Raw genomic sequence first — 23,670 nt, forward strand, 5'->3', positions numbered from 1 at the left:
AGACAAGAGTATACTCAAACTGAAGAGAGGCTGGATTAACTTGATTTTACTTTTAAACACAGAAGGTTTAGAGGTGCTCCTGATGGAGGTGTTTAACAACATTAGGCGTCTAGACAAGGAAAACAAAGAGTAGCTCTTCCCCTTACTAGAAGGCTCAATAATAAGGAAATAATTCATTGAAATAATACACTGTTTTTCCATTCAACTCGTCATTGTGCTCAAACACAGGCACATTTTCCTAATGTGATCCAAAGACCAATATTTGCCCGTTCCTTGGCTTGCCTAGACCTATATAAAGAATTAAAAGGGACTTACCTCGGGAGTCGGGTCTCCATTTGCTGAGAGGTGTGAGGGAGGAGCGAACGACTTCTGGGAAGTCATATATTTGTGTGGTTGCATTACCCGAAACACTACTCGGGTAATGTCTCGCACCCATCTCCTCCTCTGACTAAAAAAAACATTCTGTGCACCAGATTGTTAAGGTAGCGAGTTTGTTCTTAATTCCATATTTTTCAACAATCTTTTGGGGAATTTAGAATAATGGGAATGGAGGTGAGGGCAGTTGAATGTTCCTCCTGCAGAATGTGGAAGGTAAGCGTCACCACTAGTATCCCTGCTGACTACATCTGCGGGAAGTGCACCCAACTCCAGCTCCTCGAAAACCGCGTTAGGGAACTGGAGCTGGAGCGACATGAACTTCGGGTCATTCGGGAGGCAGATGGAGTCATTGAGACGAGTTACAGGGAGGTCGTCACTTCTTGGGGTACAAGAAAAAGGCAAATGGGTTACAGTCAGGGGATGGAAAGGAACCGGCAGGCAGTGCAGGGATCTCCTGTGGCCATTCCCCTCAATAGGCATACCGTTTTGGATACTGTTGCGGGGGGCTTACCAGGGGAAAGCAGTGGGGCACAGGGCTCTGGCACAGAGTCTGTCCCTGCTGCTCAGACGGGAAGGGGGAAGAGGAGCAGAGCAGTAGTCACTGGGGACTCCATAGTTAGGGGGACAGATAGGATGTTCTGTGGGAACGAGAGAGACTCACGGTTGGTGTGTTGCCTCCCAGGTACCAGGTTCGTGATGTCTCTGATTGAGCTTTTGGCATCCTTAAAGGGGAGGAGGAGCAGCCCCAAGTCGTTGTTCACGTAGGGACCAACGACATAGGTAGTAAGCGAGATGGGGATTTAAGGCAGAATTTCAGGGTGCTAGGATGGAAGCATAGAGCTAGGACGAACAGAGTTGTTGTCTCTGGGTTGTTGCCGTGCCACGTGCTAGTGAGGCTGGGAACAGGGAGAGAGAGGAATTGAACACGTGGCTACAGGGATTGTGCGGGTGGGAGGGTTTTGGATTATTGGATAATTGGGGCTCTTTCTAGGGTAGGTGGGACCACAACAAGCAGGATGGTCTTCATCAGAATCAGAGGGGTACCAATATCCTGGGGGGGGGGGCGGAAATTCGCGAAGGCTATTCGGGTGGGAATAAACTAATCCAGCAGGCGGATGGGAACCAAAATTGTAGTTCAATTATAGAAAAGTTTGAGAGTAGGCAGGTCCGAAATCAAGTATCAGGGAGGCAAGATGGCGCCAACAAGCAAGAAGTTGGTTTGAAGTGCATCTACTTCAACGCCAGGAGCATCCGGAATAAGGTAGGTGAACTTGCAGCATGGGTTGGTACCTGGGCCATTTCGGAGACATGGTTAGAGCAGGGACAGGAATGGTTGTTGCAGGTTCCAGGATTTAGATTTTTCAGTAAGGGTCCGAAATCAAGTTTCAGGGATGCAAGATGGCACCGGCAAGCAAGAAGTTGGTTTGAAGTGTGTCTACTTCAACGCCACGAGCATCCGGAATAGGGCAAGTGAACTTGCAGCATGGTTTGGTACCTTGGACTTCGATGTTGTGGCTATTTCGGAGACATGGTTAGAGCAGGGACAGGAATGGCTGTTGCGGGTTCCAGGATTTAGATTTTTCAGTAAGAACAGAGAAGATGGTAAAAGAGGGGAGGTGTGGCATTGTTAGTAAAGGACAGTATTACAGTTGTAGAAAGGATGTTTGGGGAATCGCCAACTGAGGTATAATGGCTGAGGTTAGAAAACAGGAAAGGAGATGTCATCCTGTTGGGAGTTTTCTATAGGCCTCCGAATAGTTCCAGAGATGTAGAGGACAGGATAGTAAAGATAATTCTCGATAGGAGTGAGAGAGACAGGATAGTTGTCATGGGGGACTTAAACTTTCCAAATATTGACTGGAAACACTATAGTACGAGCAATATAGATGGGTCAGTTTTTGTCCCATGCAGGAGAGCTTCTTGCCACTGTATGCAGACAGCCCAACAAGGGGCGAAGCCACATTAGATTTGTTACTGGGTAATGAGCCTGGCCAGGTGTTAGAAAAGGAAGTAGGTGAGCACTTTGGTGATAGCGATCGCAATTCTGTTATGTTTACTTTAGTGATAGAAAGGGATAGGTGTATACCACTGGATAAGAGTTACAGCTGGGAGAAAGGCAATTACGATGCGATTAGGCAAGATTTAGGTAGCATACGACGGGGAAGGAAACTGCCGGGGATGGACACATTAGAAAAGTGGAACTTATTCAAGGAAAAGCTCCTGAGTGTCCGAGATAAATATGTACCTGTCAGGCAGGACAGAAGCTGTAGTGCGCAGGAGCCGTGGTTTACGAAGGGAGTGGAATCTCTGGTCAAGAGGAAGAAGAAGGCTTATGTTAGGATGAAATGTGAAGGTTCAGTTAGGGCGCTTGAGGGTGACAAGGTAGCCAGGAAAGACCTAAAGAGAGAGCTCAGATGAGCCAGGAGCAGACATGAGAAGTCGTTGGTGGATAGGATCAGGGTAAACCCTAAGGCTTTTTATAGGTATTTAAGGAATAAAAGAACGATGAGAGTAAGATTGGGGCCAATCAAGGATAGGAGTGGGAGGTTGTGTGTGGAGTCAGAGGAAAGAGGGGAAGCACTAAATGAATATTTTTAGACTGTATTCACTCTAGAAAACGACAATGTTGTCGAGGAGAATACTGAGATACAGGCTACTAGACTGGGTGGGATTGATGTTCACAGGGAAGAGGTATTAGAAATCCTGCTGAGTGTGAAAATAGATAAGTTCCCTGGGCTGGATGGGATTTATCCTAGGATCCTCTGGGAAGCCAGGTAGGAGTTTCCGAGCCTTTGACATTGATCTTTAAATCGTCATTGTCTACAGGAATAGTGCCAGAAGACTGGAGGATAGCAAATGTGGTTCCCCTGATCAAGAAGGGGAGTCAACACAACCCTGGTAATTATAGACCAGTGAGCCTTACTTCAGTTGTTGGTAAAGTGTTGGAAAAGGTTATAAGAGAAAGGATTTATAATCATCTAGAAAAGAATAATTTGATTAGGGATAGTCAGCATGGTTTTGTGAAGGATAGGTCGTGCCTCACAAAACTTATTGAGTTCTTTGAGAATGTGGACAGACAGGTAGATGAAAGCAAACCTTTTGATGTGGTGTATATGGATTTCAGCAAGGTGTTCAATAAGGTTCCCCACAGTAGGCTATTGCATAAAATGCGGAGGAATGGGATTGTGGGAGATATGGCAGTTTGGATCAGTAATTAGCTTGCTGAAAGAAGACAGAGGGTGGTGGTTGATGGGAAATGTTCATCCTGGAGTCCAGTTACTAGTGGCGTGCCGCAAGGGTCGGTGTTGGGTCCACTGCTGTTCGTCATTTTTATAAACGACCTGGATGAGGGCGGAGAAGGGTGGGTTAGTCAATTTGCAGATGTCACTAAGGTCAGTGAAGTTGTGGACAGTGAAGAAGGATGTTATAGGTTACAGAGAGACATAGATAAGCTGCAGAGCTGGGCTGAGAGGTGGCAAATGGAGTTTAATGTGGACAAGTGTGAGGTGATTCACCTTGGTTCGAGTAAACGGAATGCAAAGTAATGGACTAATGGTAAGATTCTTGGTCGCGTAGATGAGTAGAGAGATCTCAGTGTCCAGGTACACAGATCCTTGCAAGTTGCCACCCAGGTTGACAGGGTTGTTAAGAAGGCATACAGAGTTTTAGCTTTTATTAATAGAGGGATCGAATTCCGGAACCATGAGGTTATTCTACAGCTGTACAAAACTCTGGTGCGGCTGCACTTGGAGTATTGTGTACAGTTCTAGTCACCGCATTATAAGAAGGATGTGGAAGCTTTGGAAAGACTGCAGAGGAGATTTACTCGGATGTTGCCTGGTATGGAGGGTAGCTCTTAGGAGGAAAGGCTGAGGGACTTGAGGCTGTTCTTATTGGCGAGAAGAAGGTTGAGAGGTGACTTAATAGAGACATATAAATTAATCAGAGGGTTAGAAAGGGTGGAGATGGAGAGCCTTTTTCCAAGTACGGGGACGGCAAACATGAGGGGACACAACTTTAAAGTCAGGGGTGATAGACATAGGACACATGTCAGAGGTAGTTTCTTTACTCAGAGAGTAGGAAGGGTATGGAATGCTTTGCCTCCAACGGTAGTAGATTCGCCAACTTCAAGTACATTTAAGTCGTCATTGGACAAGCATATGGAAGAACATGGAATAGTGTATGTTAGATGGGCTTCAGATTGGAATGACAGATCGGCACAACATCGAGGTCCGAAGGGCCTGTACTGCGCTGTATTGATCTATGTTCTATGTTCTATGACTTATATCCACTTCACATCTTTCTTTTCTAACAAATTCAATGTTCGTATTCTCCCACAATACATTCAACACATATTTCATAAGATATAGATTATAGACACTTTCTAACAGATTTGATAACATAATATTGTTACTCAATATCTAACCTATAAATTTGCAACAATGCTGGAATGTTTTGTTGTCTCATCACCCAGCTCCCAGACTGCAGTTGCAGCAAATAGTCATTAAATCTCAAAAGAATTGCCAAGTCTTTACATCTGATCTAAGTGGCCTTTTGTCCCTTTATTATGAAATGGGCATATTAACTACGGACTGTCTGTCTGACTGTAACATTTTGATGTGGATTACTCCAGGCAATTAACCATCAGGAGGTAAGAACAGGGATAGGCCAGTTGGTTGCCAGGCCTGCTGTGTGAATCAACAAGGCCTGACTGTGGTCTTTTCTCCACATTAATGTCTTGTTCCAGAAACACAGAGTAAACTGCATCTCCCTCAACCAAACTTCTCGACTCCTGTGAACCCAGCCACCAACGGTGAATAAAATCCAAAGAACTGTGGATGTTGCAACGCAAGAAAATAGAAATTATGAGTGGCAGTGGGAACTTCAACAGTGCAGTTAACCACATTAAACACCATCTGCCAGATATAGCAATCTGCCCAATTTTCTAACCCTACCATTATTCATCTGTAAACTCTTTAGCTCCTCATTACAGCTTGTTTTACCTCCGAGTTTAATACCATCTGTGAATGTAGTTGCTACACTCTGTCTCTCCTTCTAGCTCATTTGGGCAGATTGTAAGCAACTGAGGTCTGAGGACTGAACCCTGCACCACCTCACTAGTTTCAGTTTGCCAGGGAAAGACGATTAATCCCGATGCTCTGCTTTCTGTTAGTCAGTCAATCCCCTCTCTAATTCAATACTCTACCTTTATCCCCTCATATCTAACCGCCAAGATCAGTCCTTTATGCAGCACCTTGTCAAATGCCTTCTGAAGTTCAGATGTACAGCAGTTGCTGCATCCCCGTTATCCACCTTGCTGGTTACATTCTCAAAGAACTCCAACAGTTTTGTCAAGCATAACCTGCCCATCATGAAACTGTGCTGACACTGGTGAATTGATCTTTGTTTTTCCAAGTGTTTAGTTATTTCATACTTTACGGTTGACTGAAGAAACTTCCCCACTACAGAGATTAAACTCACTGGTCGACAGTTTGTGAATTTTTGCCTATCTCCTATTTTGGGAACGAGTACTACATTACTAATTTTCCAATACATCGGTACCGTTCCAGAATTCAAGGATTTTTTTTGTATATCCTAACTAACACATCCACTATCTCTGCTGTTACATCCTTTAATATGATCGACTGCAGGCCGAGTGTCTGACCTGCCTATGATCCCATCAATGTATTTAATATCTTCTTCCTCGTCATCGTACTTCCATCATGATCCTTTGCAGTTGTTTTAAATTTTGGGAAGAAATTATCTTGCACTGTGAAAACAGAAAATGTTGGTTTTACCTCTGCCATTTCTGAGTTTCCCATTATTACCTCGCCATTTTCATCCTCTCAAAGGCCAACCTTTGCTTTCAGCATTTTTAAACTTTTTGACTAATCAGAAAAGTGTTCTTTATCATTTCTTACGTTTTCTTCTCATTTTCCTTCATAGCCGTTTTGATTATGTTTTTAGTAACCATTTGCTGACAAGCAAAGTATTTTCCTTCAATTCATGAAAAGATGAGCGTGTCGCTGGTTAGATAGCAGCCATTGTCTGTCTCTAATTGCCCAGAGGGCAGTTAAGCATCAGCCCGATTTGTGTGAGTTTGAAGTCACATGTAGGTCAGACCAGGTAAGGATGGTGGTTTCCGATCCTAAAGGACATTCATGAAACATATGGGCGATTCCACCAACGAGCAATGGATTCATTACAATCAATAGACTCTTCATTCCAGGTTCATATTGGATTCAAATTCCACCATCTGTTGTGGCGGTATTTGAAGCCATGTCCCCAGAACATTATCTGGATTAGCAGTCAGCGATAATACCACCAGGCAAGAACCTTCATGTTATTGTTGACTTCCTTGTGAAGACATGGATTGCTTTTCACATTTTTACAATTCCTCTTCTACTCAGGATTACACTTTATTTGAGTGGTTTTGGCAATCTCCCGAAGTATTCTTCAAATATCTTGCACTTTAATCTTTTTGACATGTCCACTCAGGCCAAGCCCTTCCTCAGGCCAGTAAAACTATCATTGTCCAACACTAAATCTCTCCTATATGACTCTGTCTTCGCTGTTAGTCTGAATGTGAAACTCCAACATGTTGTGATCACTCGTTCTAAGATGATACTGTACTACAATATGATTTATCACTTCTTTCTCATTACGTAATACCAAAGCCGTTCTCAGGTTGGTTCCATTACATGTTAATCAAAGAAATGATCCATCATAGATTCGACGAATCGTTCTTTGATGGCTCCCCTTGCCAAATTGATTAATCCAGCCAATTTGCATGCTCACATTCCCATCATCACTCTTGTGCTCTTGTCTCAAGCCATCGTTATTTTCTGGTTCATGCTATTCCCTACTTTGAAAGCAATTTGTCGTGGGGTGGGGGAGTAGTTTGTGGACTGGAAATGCTCCTACCAATAGGTTTCTTTCAATGTGTTTTATTTCAAACCAGACTGATTCATCAGTTTTGTCCCACATGCTAGTATCATTTCTCAATACAGCCTTGACATAATCCTTAACAAATACAGGCATTCCAACTGCTTTTCCTTCTTGTCTGAAATGTCCAGTAGCCTTGGACATTTAACACCCCAGTCCTGACCTTCATGTAACCACATTTCAGTTATGCCCACCATGCCATACCTATTTATACCTGTTAGACCTATCAGCTTATTCATTTTATTTCAAATACTGCACACATTTAGTCAGAAAAAAACGTTTTAACATAAGTTCTGTCGATTTAGCTTGCTCTTTTAATACTTGTGTGCACAGGCGCTCCATCCTTATTTATTGATCCCTGATAATATTGAGCCTATCATTTAATCCAACTTTCAACTAACGTTTTTAAAATTGTTCCCTTAGCATGGTCATTAAAATTGTTCTGTATGTTTAATTGACAAACCTTTACTTTCTTCTCAGTTTCTGACCTGCTGCTTTGGTTCCCATCCTCTTGTATCATTAGCTTAAGTCTGCACGATCACACCTCCCTTCCAGGACGTTGGGGCCCCTCTAGTTAAAGTGCACACTTTCCTTTTCACCTGCACTGAACGCGATCGGAATCATCCAAAAATCAGAAACCCTCCTCCCAAACTACCTCTTTGCCACATATTCAACACTATCTTCCTCTTCATTGTCTCACTTCCAGATGCCCGGGGAGTAATCCCAAGAATATAATCCTGGAGATCCTGCTTTTAAACTCACTCCTAACTCCCTTAACTTTCTTTGCAGGATCTTTCAACCTTTCACCCTTCTTACCTATGTCATTGGTGTCAATGTGAACCACGACCGCTGGCTGTTTAAACTCCCACTTCAATATGCCCTGGGCATGCTCGGAGACATTCTTGATCCTGGCGCCGACCACCCTTTTTATGAAGAAATCAGAGAATCATAGAAACAGGCCATTTCAAACAGCACGTCCACACTGACCCATTGAAGAGTAAGCCATTCCGATGCATTCCCCTACTCTGTTACTCTGCATTTACCCATGACTAATGCACCTAAGTGGCACATCGCTGACCACTATTGGCAAAACACAAACAATCCAGACCCATTCCTCTACATTATGTTGAATCTGCTTTCTCACAAGAGATAATGACAGAACTACTCAGCATTTCCAGCATTTTCTGCTTTTGTCACCGATGTTGATCGTATATTGATAAAAACTTATGCAACACAGAATTGAAAAAAAAAAACAAGGTGAATTTAAACTCTCAAGAGAAAACTAATTATTTGGTCGTTCAATGATCCCTGTAAAGGTTCATTACATTACTGCTGTTCTGTCCATAGACACTTTGTTCACTTTGCCAATGCATGAATAAAGGAGGTTTTTACATTTCTTTGATATCAGAAAGCTTGGAAACGTTGCACATTTACTCTTTCATATGGGAATGTGATAACATTGCATTCTTTCATCTCAGTCCAATTACAGAGAATTATTCACAAAACGCGCACACACATACACACATATACACGCATATGCATACACACATAGACACACACATACACATGCAAGCACACACACACACATACATAAACACAATGTAATTCTAAATCGAAGAATACCAGTAACAACGTAAGTAATTGGAATGATAACTGGATAGAAGGATTTAGGTAAAGGAAGGATGAGAGAAAATGGGGCTTTTTGGAACAGAAATGACTATCATGTGAACTTACTAAGTTGATCAAATTTATTGAAAGCTATGCAAGGCAGATAAAAGTTACTGTTATGAAGGTGTAGAGATATATGTTACATTTAAGAGAGATTGGAAGCTGGCATAAAGTGTTCTGAAAGAAGTTTAATGTAACATTTGACTGTGAAATCAATAGCTTAGTTGCCACGAAACGAAAACCAGTTCAAATTCGGCCAGTTTAAATTTTGCCCCAACAAACTGAAATCAAATTGAGTTTGAAATACTTGATGACTTCAAAATCAATGAAATGGTTCGATGTTTAGAGGTATAAAACGAGACATTTTGAACATTTATGGGGAGAACTGCCAAGGACATTCAGAAAGATAGACTGCGAGTTGAAGGTCTTTCTGAAAGGTACCTGTCCATAAGAGGTTTGCAAAGCAGAACATATGCCAACCGAGATAAAGCTCTACAGTGGAAAGTATAAACGGAGAATCGACAAAGCTGACTGGTTTTGAAATGTATTTTTTTGCAAACCTTAATCGGTTTTTTTGTTTTATCAGACCAGTATTGTAGAGTGGGAGGTCAAAGATACATTTAACCGAAGGGAGTTCTAAATAATTGTTTGTTTTATTATTCTCTGTTGGACTTAAATAGCAAAATTGTTAATTTTACTTTTAAGTGTGACCTCTGTAAATGGATCTTTGCGTCTCGAAATTTAACAGATTATGGCATGAGGTGAACTTTTTCTGTGTGGCTGGTTTAAATTAGGAGAGGGTTTAACCCTGTTTCATAACAGCTTGGGGGCTTTCGTCCACAATATGAACAGGTTAAGACAGATCCAGTCTGAGATTTGAGCAGATTTGTATAAATTTGAGGGATGAAAGGAAAATAAAGTATATTTAAACATTTGCACGTTCGTGCCTGAGACCGTTAAATAAAACGTCATTGAGACAACTTGTTTAATTCCGATGACTTGTGTTTGTTTAAATTAAAAGTGAGAGAAATGGCTGGTAAAAAAAAGTTAAGATGGGTTTGAAGATGATTCTCAAATTTGCCACGAAATCTTAGAAGGAAAGATAAAGGCCAAACATTTAGAATTAGCAAGGAAGTTAGATTTGGATTTAACCAAGGGCAAAAGTAAAGCTGAAATTGACGGTGACTTCTCACATTCTAAGGTGTGTCAGAAACACAGACAAGTGCAGTAGAGTGAGAAAAACAAAACGTAACTTCCAATTGAGGAAAATGCAGTTTAAAGATAAACAAAGGGAGAGAAAGAGAGAGAGAGTAGAAACAGAAAGCAAGACATAACAGAGAGAGAAAAAAAAGAGAGATGGAGAAGGTTCTTAGCTGACCAAAAAGAGAGAGAATTTGAACTTGAGAAGTTGCGATTTAGTCAGCAAAGGAGATTAAAAGAGATGGTCGTGTTATAATCAACTATGTCAGTACTCTGCAACATTTTAATGAGAAAGATGTTGATGCCTTCTTTATCTCATTTGAAAAATTGGCTAGGCATTTGGAAAGGTCCAAGGATTTATGGGTAATGCTAGTTCGGACTAAAGTGGTAGGCAGGGCGAGTGAGGTATTTTCTCCGCTGTCAGATGAGGTTCACGAGATTCTCAAGACGTCAAACAAGCTCTTTTAAGTGCTCACGAATTGGTACCAGAATCATATAGACAGCACTACAGAAACATAAAGAAGTAATCAGGTCAGACTTATGTTGAGTTTGAAATAATTAAACATAGGCATTTTGATAGATGGATGCTTGCTTTAAAAATAGATACGACCTATGAGGCTCTAATGGAGTTTATTCTGCTGAACGAATTCAAAAATTCACTTCTAGAGATGATAAGCATTGACGTGGAGGAACAGAAAGTTCAGAAATTGAGAAGGGTAGTAGAATTAGCAGATGAATGCATGTTGCTGCATAAGACAAGCTTCCAACCAAAATTTCGTCCTGTGAAGGGTCACATTTGGGAGATGTGGAGATTCTACACTGTAAAAGAAACAGTGGAGAATAAGAATTTACCACAGGTTAAAGAAGATGCCAAGGAGGCCTCAGATGCTTTCCCTTAATTGAGTGGGACACAGAAAGCTACAGTGCCAGTGGTTTCGGAAGGGCATTGGGAAAAGATGTTTCCACTGCCATTAGGAGGGGTATGTATGGTCACAGTGCTGATTGTTAAGAAAGGGACTGTGGGAAAAGATGTGGTAAATGAAGGTAAGCCAGTCGCATGAGTGAAAGTCTTAAAGGAAACTCCAACAAGAACCGAAGAGCTGCAGGAAATTGCACAGCCTCGGCAGGGACTGGTTATGGAGTTAGTACCTGATCCCTATAAGGAATTCGCATCTCTGAGTAATATTTACTCAGAAACAACAAGGGGGGGAATGAGAATAAGTTATAATTATGAGAGATACAGGAACTAACCAGTTTCTAATAGTAAGTGATGAGCAACTTTGCAGTATTTCTGATCTGTTACCCGAGAGTGTTATAATTTGTGGGATAGATGGACAGAAATTTAGCTTTCCTCTCCATAAGATGAGGTTGGAGTGCCTTCTCAAGTCTGGGGAAGTAACTGTGGGAGTGACTGACAGAGTGTGAGTTCCAGGAATCCGGTTTGTTCTCGAGAATGATTTAGCAGGGTCCAAGTTGGAAGTGATACCCCTTGTTGTGGAGAAGCCCAAGAAGACCAGGAAACTGAGGAGTTTAAACAGAAATATACTGGTATTTTCCCAGACTGCACATTAACCAGATCCCATTATCACAAGTCACATCAGGAAGCACAAACTAAAGACAATGATGAAGGAGTTAAGGTTCAGTTAGCTGACATCCTCTTTGATGTAATGGTGCAGGGAAAACATGAACAAAGAGAGGGTCAGACAAAGGTGTTTAGTCCTGAAAGGCTAAGGGATTTCCAACAGACAAGCAAGATGATAAAATATATATATGTGGATGCGTACTCTGAAAGTGAGGCGGAGTTATTCCTGAGGATTATTATCAGAAATAGAGAATCCTAAAACGGAAATGGAGACTACGGCAGGTTAGTACAGAGGAGTAGTGTGCTACCAGATTGTGTTGCTGGTAGCATAGAGACAGGAAGTGTTCCGGGTAGCACGTGAACTACCTATGGGCGGTCACCGCGTGGTACAAAAGACTCAGGTTAAGGGACAAAAACATTTTTATTGTCCTGGAATGCACAAAGATATGGTTAACTTCTGGCATACGTGCCATACATGCCAAATAGTAGGTCGGCCACAGGCAGTAATGAAACTAGGACCTCTGTCGCCAATTCCAACATTCAGAAACCCCTTCATGTGGCTTATAAATTAGTGTGCCCTCCGGAAAAGTACAGGAGAGAAAGAATTGAAGAAACAGGTGCTAGTTTCTGCCCCACAGAATGAGGAATCAATTCCAAATTGTGTGGATTTTGATGTGCCTCAAAATGTGTTAAAAATGTAGAAGTCCTTGAGCAATGGGATAGGTTCAGAAACAATCTGCCTTAGGAGCATAGAACGCAGTTGAAACGTTTGTTATTTCAATATGAGGACATATGTAAGAATCATATGGGGAGAACTAATGTCATTGTCCCTGAAGTAGACGCATGGAATACTATTCCCATAAATCAACACTCCTATCGGCTTAATCCTCTCAAAGCAAACAGGTCCAGAAGGAGGTGGAGGCTATGCTCAATGAGGACATCATCGAAGCAAGCCAAAGCGAGTGGTGCTCGCCGATTATCTTCATTCCCAAACCGGATGGGACTCAATGATTTTGGTTGGATTATTGGAAGGTCAACGTTGTTACAAAATCAGACTTTTATCCAATACCGACATTGGAAGACTGTATCGAGAAAGTTGAACAAGTCAGTTACACCACAAAGTTGGGCTTGATGCATAGCTTCTGGTGGGTACCTTTATCAGAGACGGTAAAATAAATTTCTGAATTGCAACGCCAAATGGACTGCATCAATTCAAAGTGATGCTCTTTGGAATGAACAACACACCCAACACATTCCAAAGACCCATGAACAGAGTTGTGGCCTGATTAATAAACTGTGCAATTCGTTTGGACAATGTAGTGATCTTTACTAAGTCCTGGAAAGATCACTTGGTACCGTTGGCAGAGCTCTTTGAATGAATACGTGAAACAAAACTGGTGATAAAATTAAACAAAACTGAATTCACGAAAGCAGATGTGATGTTCTTGGGACAAAACATCGGTCATGGAAAGTTGACCCCATGGAATACAATGACAAAAGTTACCCAGGAATTTCCACGACCAACCTCGAAGATAAAGGTGCTTTGCTTCTTAGGAGTCAGCAGATTCTATCGGAAATTTGTTCCAAACGTCAGCAGTGTAGTGATACCATTAACCAATTTGCTGAAGAAGCACACAAAGTTTTGATGGACAGAGCAATGCCAGGAGGCACATTGTAGTCTTAAGTTACAGACTTTTGGTTTTAAAGTTGGAAATGTAGAATGTCGTAAGAATGTAATCACAGATACGTTCTCACAGATTTAACTGATAAAGTTTAGACGAGATTAGTATTTATCCAATGTAAAATATAGGTATATGGGAAAAGTTAAGGTGATCTTTGATTTCAGTTATCTGTATGTTATGGTAATGTGTTTAAAGAATAGAAAAACAAATGAGACCGTGTTTTCATTATGATGGTTCTTTTTTGAGAGAGAAGGTGTTATGAACGTGTAAAGGGTATTGGACCATAAAGAGAGTTGAAGGATTTACAACCACAGTGAGTTCTGGAAAATTTACAATGTAACATTTGGTTCAGCAGCTGGCAGTACCTGAGTTGCTATGAGACAAAAAATCAAATCAAATTTGTTCAATCCGTTTAAATTATGTCCCAAGAAGCTAAACTACAATCGAGTTTAAATTTGGCATTTGGCAATATTATAAAAAAATGAAATGACCCGATGCTTTGTGGTAGGAAGCTGTAAACGAAATTGACCAGTTCGGGGAGAACTGTCACGCCACCAACATCTGCAGACTGCCCGGAGAATAGCTCTCTTAAATTCATCTATATGTATCAATGATCTGTGAAACAGATACACTACGGAGAATAAAAGAAGACAGAGGAAGATACAAAGAGAAGATTTGACAGCTGGCAGGTTGCAAAATTTGTCTGCTTTGGTAAATCTGAATTGGGGGGTTTATCGGACCAGTATTGTAGAAGGGAAAGTAAAAGATAGGTCAGAGAAAGGAGTTGCAAATAGCTGTTAGGTAATTATTCCCTGTTAGACTTTTTAAAAAAGTTGTTAATTTTTACTTTAAATAGTGACCCTTAGGATGGTTGTTGGCCTTCCGAGTTTTTACAGATGACAAAACGGTTTAAATCTTTTCTGTGTTTGCAAGTTTAAATTAGCGGGGGTGGTGGTGGTGGGGGTGGGGGTGAGGTGGGCGGAGGGCGTGGGTTCCCCCGTGTTGTAACACATTAACTCGGATTTCTCTGCACAGATGCTACCAGACGTGCAAAGATTTTCCAGCACATTTCTGTCTTCGTTTCTAGTTTACGAAATCTGCAGTTCTCTTGACTTCCTTATGTGTATCATTGACAGCCACGGTTGAGATCCTGGAGGACAGGAAGACAACGAATGTTGTTACATTATTTGTAATTTAGCTGCAATGAAAACCCAGGGAACTACAGACCAGTGAGTTTGATGTCAAGGGTGGATAAGTTTTTGTCGGAGATTCTGAGAGGCAGGATTTACATTCATTTGGAAAGGCAAGGACTAATTACGGATATTCAGCACAGCTTTATGTCTAGGAATCCATATCTCACAAACTAGATTGCAGTTTTTGATGAGGTGATTGGGAAGATAGATGAAGGTAAAGCAGCATACGTTGTCTACATGGACCTTAGTGAGGCCCAACAAGGTTCCACATGGTAGCCTGGTTAATAAGGTTAGATCACAGGAGATCAGGGAGACCTATCCAATTAGATACAAAACTGGCTTGACTGTCGGAGACTGAGGGAGCTGGGAGAGTCTTGCTGTTCCAATTGGAGGCCTGAGTCCAGCGTTGTGCCGCAATGACCAGGCTGTTGCTCATTGTTTTTGTAAATGATTTGGATGAGAATATTGGAACCATGGATATTAATTTGGAAAAGAATTCCCCAAAATTGGAGATATGGTGGACAGTGAAGAAGGCTGTCTTAGAAAATAAAGATATCTTGATCTACTTGGAAAGTGGTTGTGGATTGGCTGATGGAGCTTCATGCAGAAAAAATGTGAGATATTGCACTTTGTTAGGCAAACGAGTGTAGGATTTATTTTAGTAAATGGTAGCGTGCTAGGGAGTGTTGCCAGATAAAGAGATCCAGGGACCAGGTATATATTTCCGTGAATGTGAAGTCGCATGTTGACAGGGCAGTGAATAAGGCATAAGGCAAGTTGACTTCCATCGGTCAGAGCATTGATTACAGGAGTTGGAACATCATGTCGTGGTTCTACAAGAGAATAGTAAGGACACATTTGGAGTACTGAGTACAATTCTTGTCGCTCTGCTATAGGAAGGTTGTTATAAACTGGAACGGGGGCAAAAGTATTTAAAATGATGTGATGGAGACCGGAGGTTTTGAGATATAGGCTGGGATTTTGTTCCTTTTGCGTTGGAGGCTGAGAGGTGACCTTTATTTCCTCATGAGAGGCATGATTAGGATGAATAGACAAGATCTTTTCCCACTGGTGGGTATGTCCAGAACCAGAGAGGATAGTTTTAAAGTGAGAGGGAAGACATTTAAACGATATCAAAAGGACAGTTGTTTGTCACAGAGGGTAGTGTGTATAGGTAGCGAGCTGTCAGATGAAGTCGCATTGGGGAGTACAAATACAACATTCGAAAGACAATTGGATGTGGACATGAATAGGAAATGTTTGGAGGGGGTCTGTGCTAAAAGAAGAAAAATAGTAATAATTCAATTTAGGAAACCAGGTGAGCACGGACGAGTTAAACCGAAAGATCTGTTTTCATATTGTATGATTCTAAGAGTCGATGACGCTTTCACTCTTCCTTCATCACTAGTCCTTCATTGCACTCAATTCATTTCCAAGTCAAAACTCATCTGTAAATACTTTAAATGATCTAACTCTACAAACTTTCTTAAATAGAGATTTGCTGGATCTAACTCTACAAACTTTCTTAAATAGAGATTTGCTGGCATAGATATGGTTCTGTCGACCACAGCAGCAGCAGCAGAAGCAGAATTATATTCAAGCACAATCTGTAACGTTTTCTCCTGGGATGATTCCTCGGTCTACCATTCCAACCATGTTGATCTATTGTTCAGTGATATATTGGTGAACGTGCCAGTGTCCGAATCATGTGTACCTAAACCTGATGACAACTCGTTAAAGCTACCAAAATTGACTGCATTCCAAACAGCAGAACTAACATCTAATAGAGAGGGTGCAATGATCCCAACATCAACAAAGCAATAATCCTGTCATATCCAGTCATAAATGGTGATGGACGGTTAAACAACTTCATGGAGGAGAAGGCTCCACTATTATCCCCGTCCTAAATAATGGAACAGCCCTGTGCATCAGTGTAATAGATAAGAATGTAGTTTTGGTACGATACTATACCAGAAGTGTTGAGTGGATGATTAACCTCACCCTCGCCATGGTGTCCACAGAATCACAGATGCCCGTCTTCAATCAATTTGATTTTGCTGCACGTGACTTGAAGACACAGGTGAACAAAGTAGATAGGATAAAGACAATGGTCCCTGACACCATTCCTGCAAGAGGACTGAAGACGTGTGCTGCACAACAAGCCGTGTCCCTGGGGAAGCTGTTTCATTCCAGCTCCAAATCTGACATCTCCATATAAATGCGGAAAATTACTCAGTTATATCCAGTTCGCTAAGAGGGGAATAATTAAAATCTGACCCATTACCACCCCCTCAGTCCCATCACGATAGTTAAACTAGTAGAAGTTCTTTTCGCCAGATCTGTCAAACAGCACAGAAATATCCTGCTCAGTGTGGTCCCAGATAGCTACCCATGTGGAGATGGTACTGTGTTGTGGAAATGTCACTGGATTACTAATCCAGACCAGGCTAATGCTCTGGCAGCTGATGGAAGTTAATAACAATTAATAAAATATCGAGATCTAAAATCTGGTGTCAGTAACGATGACGCTGAAATCAATGTCAATTGTAAACTCCAATTTGCTTCACCAATGTACTTTCAGGAAGTGAATAGTGGTCTGGTGAATTCCATGCATTCCTGGTCTGGCCTAAACGTGACTCTAGACACACACACGTGATAAACTTTTTAATACTCTCTAAAACGTTAAAGCAAGACACTAAATTGTATCAAACTGCCTTATTTATATTCAGTGCCTTGTGTTCCACAGCTTATGTGGGAGAGAAATCCCCAGAGTCACCAGTCACTGATTGCAGACATTTATTCTCATCTCAATGCAGAGTGGCCTGCCTCGCCTAATACTGTGTCGCCTTGTTTTAGATGTCCAAGCCAGGGGAATTATCAACCCTGCTTCCAATCAGTTTCACCCTGTCAGAGTTTTATATGTTTCACTGAGATCCCCATTCATTTTCCTAAATCCCATGGAATACAGGCCCAGTCGCACCAAATGCTGCTCTCACAACAAGCCTGTCATCCCAGAGATCAGTCGGGTCATTTTTGACTGCTCTCCCTCAATGTCAGGTTTGTCCTTTATTAGGTTAGGAGAGTAAAACTAAACACAATGCTGCACAATGCTCAAGATGGGCTCTCACCAAGGCCCTGTACAGCTGCAGTAAGACACCCTTCCTCCTGTAAGTCAAGCCCCTAGAAGTGAAGGTCAATGCACCATATATCTTCCTGCCTGCTTTCTGCTCCTGCAATATTGCTTTCAGTGACTGGTGTACAAGGAGATCCAGATCCTTTTCAATGTTACAGTTCCCCACTTGGGTCTGTGTACACTGGTCAGCGTGCCAATGCCATTCCCAGTATTGACTTCTGCCTTCAGAACTCACTGCCCTTCACTGACCTCGGAGGTCAAAGCAGGAAAATAAAAAGAACATAAATCCCTTTAAAGACCAACATGTTTCATCCAATCACTTTTCAAATGATAGGTTGCTGTTCTATCGTTCCCAATCAAAGGACACACCGTCCAATCTTCATCTGCCATGTATTTGCCCATTCACTCCACTTGTCTCAGTCACCTTGGAGCTTTTTTATATCCTCCTCACCCACGAACAATCCAACATCGTTTAATGCTGTCAGCAGACTGAGAAATAATGCATTTGATTCCCTCAACTAAATGCTTGACATGATTCTTCCACTTCTAAACTGTTCACTGCTTCGTTTCAATTCTCCTCATCTAAAACGATGTTCATATTTTTGTCCCAATCCTGTAACATTTGAGTTTGCTCACTAGGCCATAGTTTTTTTTATCAACATCTTTCAGGAAATCTAAATGCATTACATCCATTTTTTCTCTGTATGTATTGACCAGTCAATTTCTCAAATTTGATTCCTATTTCATGTTTACCCATTACATAAGAACGTACAAACTAGGAGCAGGAGTAGGCCATCTGGCCCTTCAAGCCTCCGCCACCATTCAATAAGATCATGGCTGATCATTTCATGGCCTCAGCTCCACTTCTCCGCCCAATCATAATCCTTAATTCCTTTACTGCTCAAAAAGATTATCTGAGTTCAAATATATTCATTGACAAATCCACAACTATTTCACTGGGCGAAGAATTCCACAGATTCACAACCATCTTGGTCAAGAAGTTCCTTCTCAATTCAGTCCTAAATCTGCTCCATCTAATGTTGAGGTGTTGCCCTGTTGTCCTAGTTACACGTGCTTCTGAAAACTCCCTTTATATTTCTATCTTATCTACTCCCTTCGCAAATATATATGTTTCTATTCTTTCCTCCCTCGTTCTTTCAAATTCCAATCAATGTGTAATTACAATCTATTCAATCTCTCCTCATAACCACCCCCTCACCTCTGGAACCAACCTAGCGAGCCTCCTCTGCATCCATTGTAGTGCCAGTTTTTCCTTTCTCAAGTAGGGAGGCCAAAACTACACATACTACAGGTGTTTTCTCCCACCACCCTGTACAGCTGCAACATAATCTCATTGCTTTTACACTCAATCCCTTTCGCAATGAAGGACAAAATTCAATTTGCCTTGTTAATTTCCTGTTGCCCCAGCAGACCAACTTCTGTAATTCATGCACAAAGACACCCAGGTCCCTCTGCACAAGAGAATGCTGTTTTTTTTAAACAATTCAAGTAAGAGACATCTTTACTATTTTTCCTACCAAAATGGACGATTTCACATTTATTATAATTGAACTCCATCTACCAGACCTTGGCCCACTAACTTCAACTATTTATGCCCCTTTGTAAAGTTTAACAGTCCTCTGCAAGCTGTGAATAATTGCAGTCCCAGCACCGATCCCTCAGGCACTCCACTAGTCACTGATCAGTCACCAGAAAAACAATCATATATTCCCAGTTGTTGCTTCATGTTAGTTAACCAATCCCCTATCTATGCTAATACATTACCCTGAATGCTACAACTTACACAGCAGCCTTTTTGGCGTCACTGTATCGAATGTCTTTTGGAAATCTCAGTGCACCACATCTTCTGGGTCTCTGCAGTTGTAATATCTTCATAGAATTCCAGTAGGTTAGTTACACGTGGCCTGCCTTTCATGAACCAACACTGTGTCTGCCCAACGGGGCAATTTCTATCAAGATGCATCGCCATTTATTCCTTGATTACAGATTGAAATATTTTCCCCTACAGCTGTTGGGCTAACTGGTCTATAATTCCCCACTTTTTGTCTACCTCCCTTTTTAAACAGTGGTATGTGAACTCCTGTATTCCAATTTGCTGGAATTGCATCAGAGTCCAGTGAATTCAGAAAAATGTCCACAAGTGCAGTTGCTATTTCTCTCATCACCTCTGTTAGTACATTGTGATACATTCCATCAGGGCCTGGAGACTTATCTACCTTTGGCTCCATTAGCTTGCCCAACACTATCTCTGTCTTGGGAATGCATGTTTCCAGGTACTCACTTACCTTCCTCTCTTTGACAATTGCTGGTATGTTATTAGTGTCCTTCATTGTGTAGACCGACTAAATAACTCTTCAACTCCTCATCCATTTCCTCATATCCCTTTATTGGGTACCCCTTCTCTAAACGACCATTACTTACATTCATTTCGTTTTGTATATTCATAGAGTAGTTTGCTACCCGTCTTTATATTCTGAGGTAGTTTACTCTCATAACCGATCTGATGGGTCTTGATAACTTTTTTGTTGCTTTATTTTGACATTTAAAGTTTTCCCAATTTTCTACTTTCCCACTGGTCTTTGCCATTATTTATGCCATTTATTTTAATTTGATAGCCTCCCTTATTTCCTGAGACATTCCCGGCAGATTACCCTTTTCCTACAGTCCTTCCATTTCACTATTATATGTTCTTGCTGAGAATGTTGGAAAGATTGCTTTGAAAGCCTTCCACTGTTCATTAACGGTTCCACATAAAGTCTTCACTTCCAGCCATCTTTACCCAACTCCTCTCGGATCCTATTGTCATCTGCTTTGGTTAAACACAGGACCTTGATATAGGATTTTACCTTCTCACCTTCTATCTGTATTCTAAATTCAACCATACTTTCAATCCAATAATTTCTCCCAAAACATTTTTTTTACTAATTTCATTCTTTTTTTCTGATGAGAGTTAGTCTCCCTAGTCTTGCTGGGAAGGTTTAATTTGTTTCATTCGTTTCCTTCTGTGAAGACAGAACTGAAGTCGTTGCTTAAGAGCTCTGCCATTTCCCTGCTCTCATTCTCTTTCTTCTGGATTGAGAGTGTAACGAAGCTGCATTTGTTTTCTCTTATCTTTTCCATTGACAGTTCACCTTATCACTCATATTCCTGTTGTCTTCAGAATCCCAGCAATTCATGTCCACACCATATAATCACAGGAGCATAGACTCTGCACCGTCAGAAATACAGCACAATCTACATTAGTCCCACTCTCCTACACCAGGCCCATAGCCGGGAATGTTATGACACTTTAAGACCTCTACTAAGTAGGTTTTTAGCAGTTATGAAGTTACCACGATAACTCCCCTCTCAGGAAGTACATTCCAGGCCCCAACACGTTCTGGGTGAAAAGCAATCAGCAAATCCTCTCGACATCTCAAATCCTTCGCTTTAAAAGTGTGCTTTCTTGTTCTTGGCCCACTGATGAAAAGGAATAGCTGCTGTCTATCCACCCGGTCTATGCTCCTCATAATCTTATCCTTCTGAATCACATTCCGCTCAGAATTCTCTGCTCCAATGTAAATAATCCGATCTTACCCAGCCTCTCTCTATAGCTGATATGCTCCATCCCAGAGAACATCCTGGTGAATCTCCTCTGCATCCCCTCCAGTACTATCACATCCTTCCTGTAATTTGGCTCCCAGAACACCACACAGTATTACATTTTGGCCGAACCAAAGTCCTGTATTAGTATTGTAATCTATGTCTCGATGTGTAAAGGTTATATTTACTATTCCAAACGCCTTGTTAAGTCCACTCTTACCCTGTCCAGTCCCAATCAGGGATGTGTGGAGAAGCACGGTCTGAGCCTCCTAGTGTGCTGCCAATCATTGAGTACTCCCTTGTCTGGTTCATTCTTCCAAATTGCATCAACTTATATTTATCTGGGTTACATTCCATCTGCCATTAATCTGCTTATCTGGCCATTCCATCTGTATTTTTCTGTAACATAAGACCTACCCCTCACTGCCAACCACCCGTGCAATCTTTGTGATAAATGCAAACTCACGTACCACACTTCCCCACGCCCTCTACATTTATATCTACATTATTTATAAGTATCACAAATAATGAGGGTCACAACATTGACCCATATACTATACCACCGGACACTGATGTCGATTCACACAGTTTCCAGAATCACCCTCTTTGTCCTGCCATAAAGACATTGTGAATGTCACTTACCATGTTACCCTTGATTCCATGAGATTTTGCTCTCTTTATCAGTATCCCATGTGGGGTTTTGTCAAAGGCCTTGCTGAAAAAAAAATATGATCAACCTTCTTCAAAAAAAATCAATAAATTTTGTTCAGCATGACTCCCCTCTGATGACTATCCCTCTCTAAATGAAGATCCATTTTTCCCACCCTATTTTCCCCAATAGTTTCACTGACACTGATCTGATACTCACTGATCTATAGTTCCCTTGTCTACCTGCACCAACTGTTCCTGTAAAAGGTGTTCTGCGTTCCTCTGGCCCCTGCCCTGTGACCAGAATTTACTTAAACATTCGGGTCAGGGCCTTGCTCCGACAGCAGTTCGTGATGCAACACAGCCAGACCTGTGGACTTGTCCAATTTTATACCAGCCAAAACTATCAATCCTTGCTCGTATTTCATATCAATCTGCCCACGAGTTTCCCAGTCGATCTTCTTGAACTATGCCTCCTCCTTCTCCTGCGTAAAACAGAAGTGAATCTCTTATGTCACAATCTATCAATGTTCTCCAGCTTCGCACACTGATTGTCCTCTTGGTTTCTAATGGGGTTTAATTATTCCCTGGTTATTCTGTCCTACATGAATTCCTTGTGGAATACCTTAGGGTGCTCACTAATCCTGCTGGCACTTTTCAATACCCCTATGTTCTTCATTCCCCTCTGTGTGAATTTTGTAAAGCTTCATTTCGATCACCTCTCGGTCTCTGAAAATCTACAGAATACAGGCAGAGTTCCCTCATCGGACAATCTTGCCATCCGAGGAGTTAATCTAGAGAATGTACATTCAGTATATGTGATCAGTATGTTGTACTTAGATCAGAAAATCAAAACTGTACACAAAACTTCAGGTACAGTCTCACCAACACGATGTGTCACTGGTGCAGAACTTCACTTCTACTCGGAGCGAATTACTACAGAAGCTGGGATCTGTACTGAACCAATGCTAGAAATCACAGCGAGTTAGACATCATCCGAGGAAAGAGAGAGCACAGAGCTCTTCATTGCCTATAATCTGATTCCCTTCAAACAAAGGGAAACTTAACTTTACCTTCCTCCATTTGCATATGTTCTTACCAATACAATTTGCTTTATTGTTTTAGGTCTAACTTACCGTATGAATTCTTTAAAAATCCTCCTGATATCCAACTATACCATATCCACTGGTTCTCCATTGTTTATATCAACAAGAGACATCTTCAAGCAAAATTTTTGTAAATGTTGCCTTCACTTTCAGAAATCTAGCATCATTCTCTAGACGTTTGCTATAACTTTCCAAGTGTCCAATATCACAATCTTTACAATAAATGCAAACAGATTGCCCACTCTGTACAATAGATTAACTGGTCTGTAGTTCACCATTCTCCCTCTTCTTCCCTTTGTAAATCCTTGGAATGCATTTATAACCTTCCACCTGATTACGGAAAAATACAGTGATTCCCAATGCAATTATTATGTCCATTTCAGCAATCTCCGAAACTCTGATATGAAGTACTTTTGGTCTGTCAGACTTATCAATACAGTTATGTTTTCAAATGCCACATGGTCACTGATATGAATGTTTTTAGTCTTCAGTTACACAAGTCCCATGGTCACTTGGTATTTCTGGGAGATTT

The 23,670-nt window shown here is 41.3% G+C and overlaps 1 long non-coding RNA gene across 1 annotated transcript in view; it reads right to left on the reverse strand.

Annotated features, from left to right (window-relative positions):
* Nucleotides 1-22,473: 22,473 nt before the first annotated feature.
* Nucleotides 22,474-23,670, reverse strand: part of LOC122550282 — a 10,506-nt gene continuing 9,309 nt past the window's right edge. The window contains exons 3-4 of the long non-coding RNA XR_006311786.1: nucleotides 23,169-23,251; nucleotides 22,474-22,517 (exon numbers count right to left, since the gene is read on the reverse strand). This is a non-coding gene — a long non-coding RNA (uncharacterized LOC122550282). The remainder of the gene's footprint in view (nucleotides 22,518-23,168; nucleotides 23,252-23,670) is intronic.

Source organism: Chiloscyllium plagiosum, chromosome 5 (genome assembly GCF_004010195.1).
Source record: "Chiloscyllium plagiosum isolate BGI_BamShark_2017 chromosome 5, ASM401019v2, whole genome shotgun sequence".
NCBI lineage: Eukaryota > Metazoa > Chordata > Chondrichthyes > Orectolobiformes > Hemiscylliidae > Chiloscyllium > Chiloscyllium plagiosum.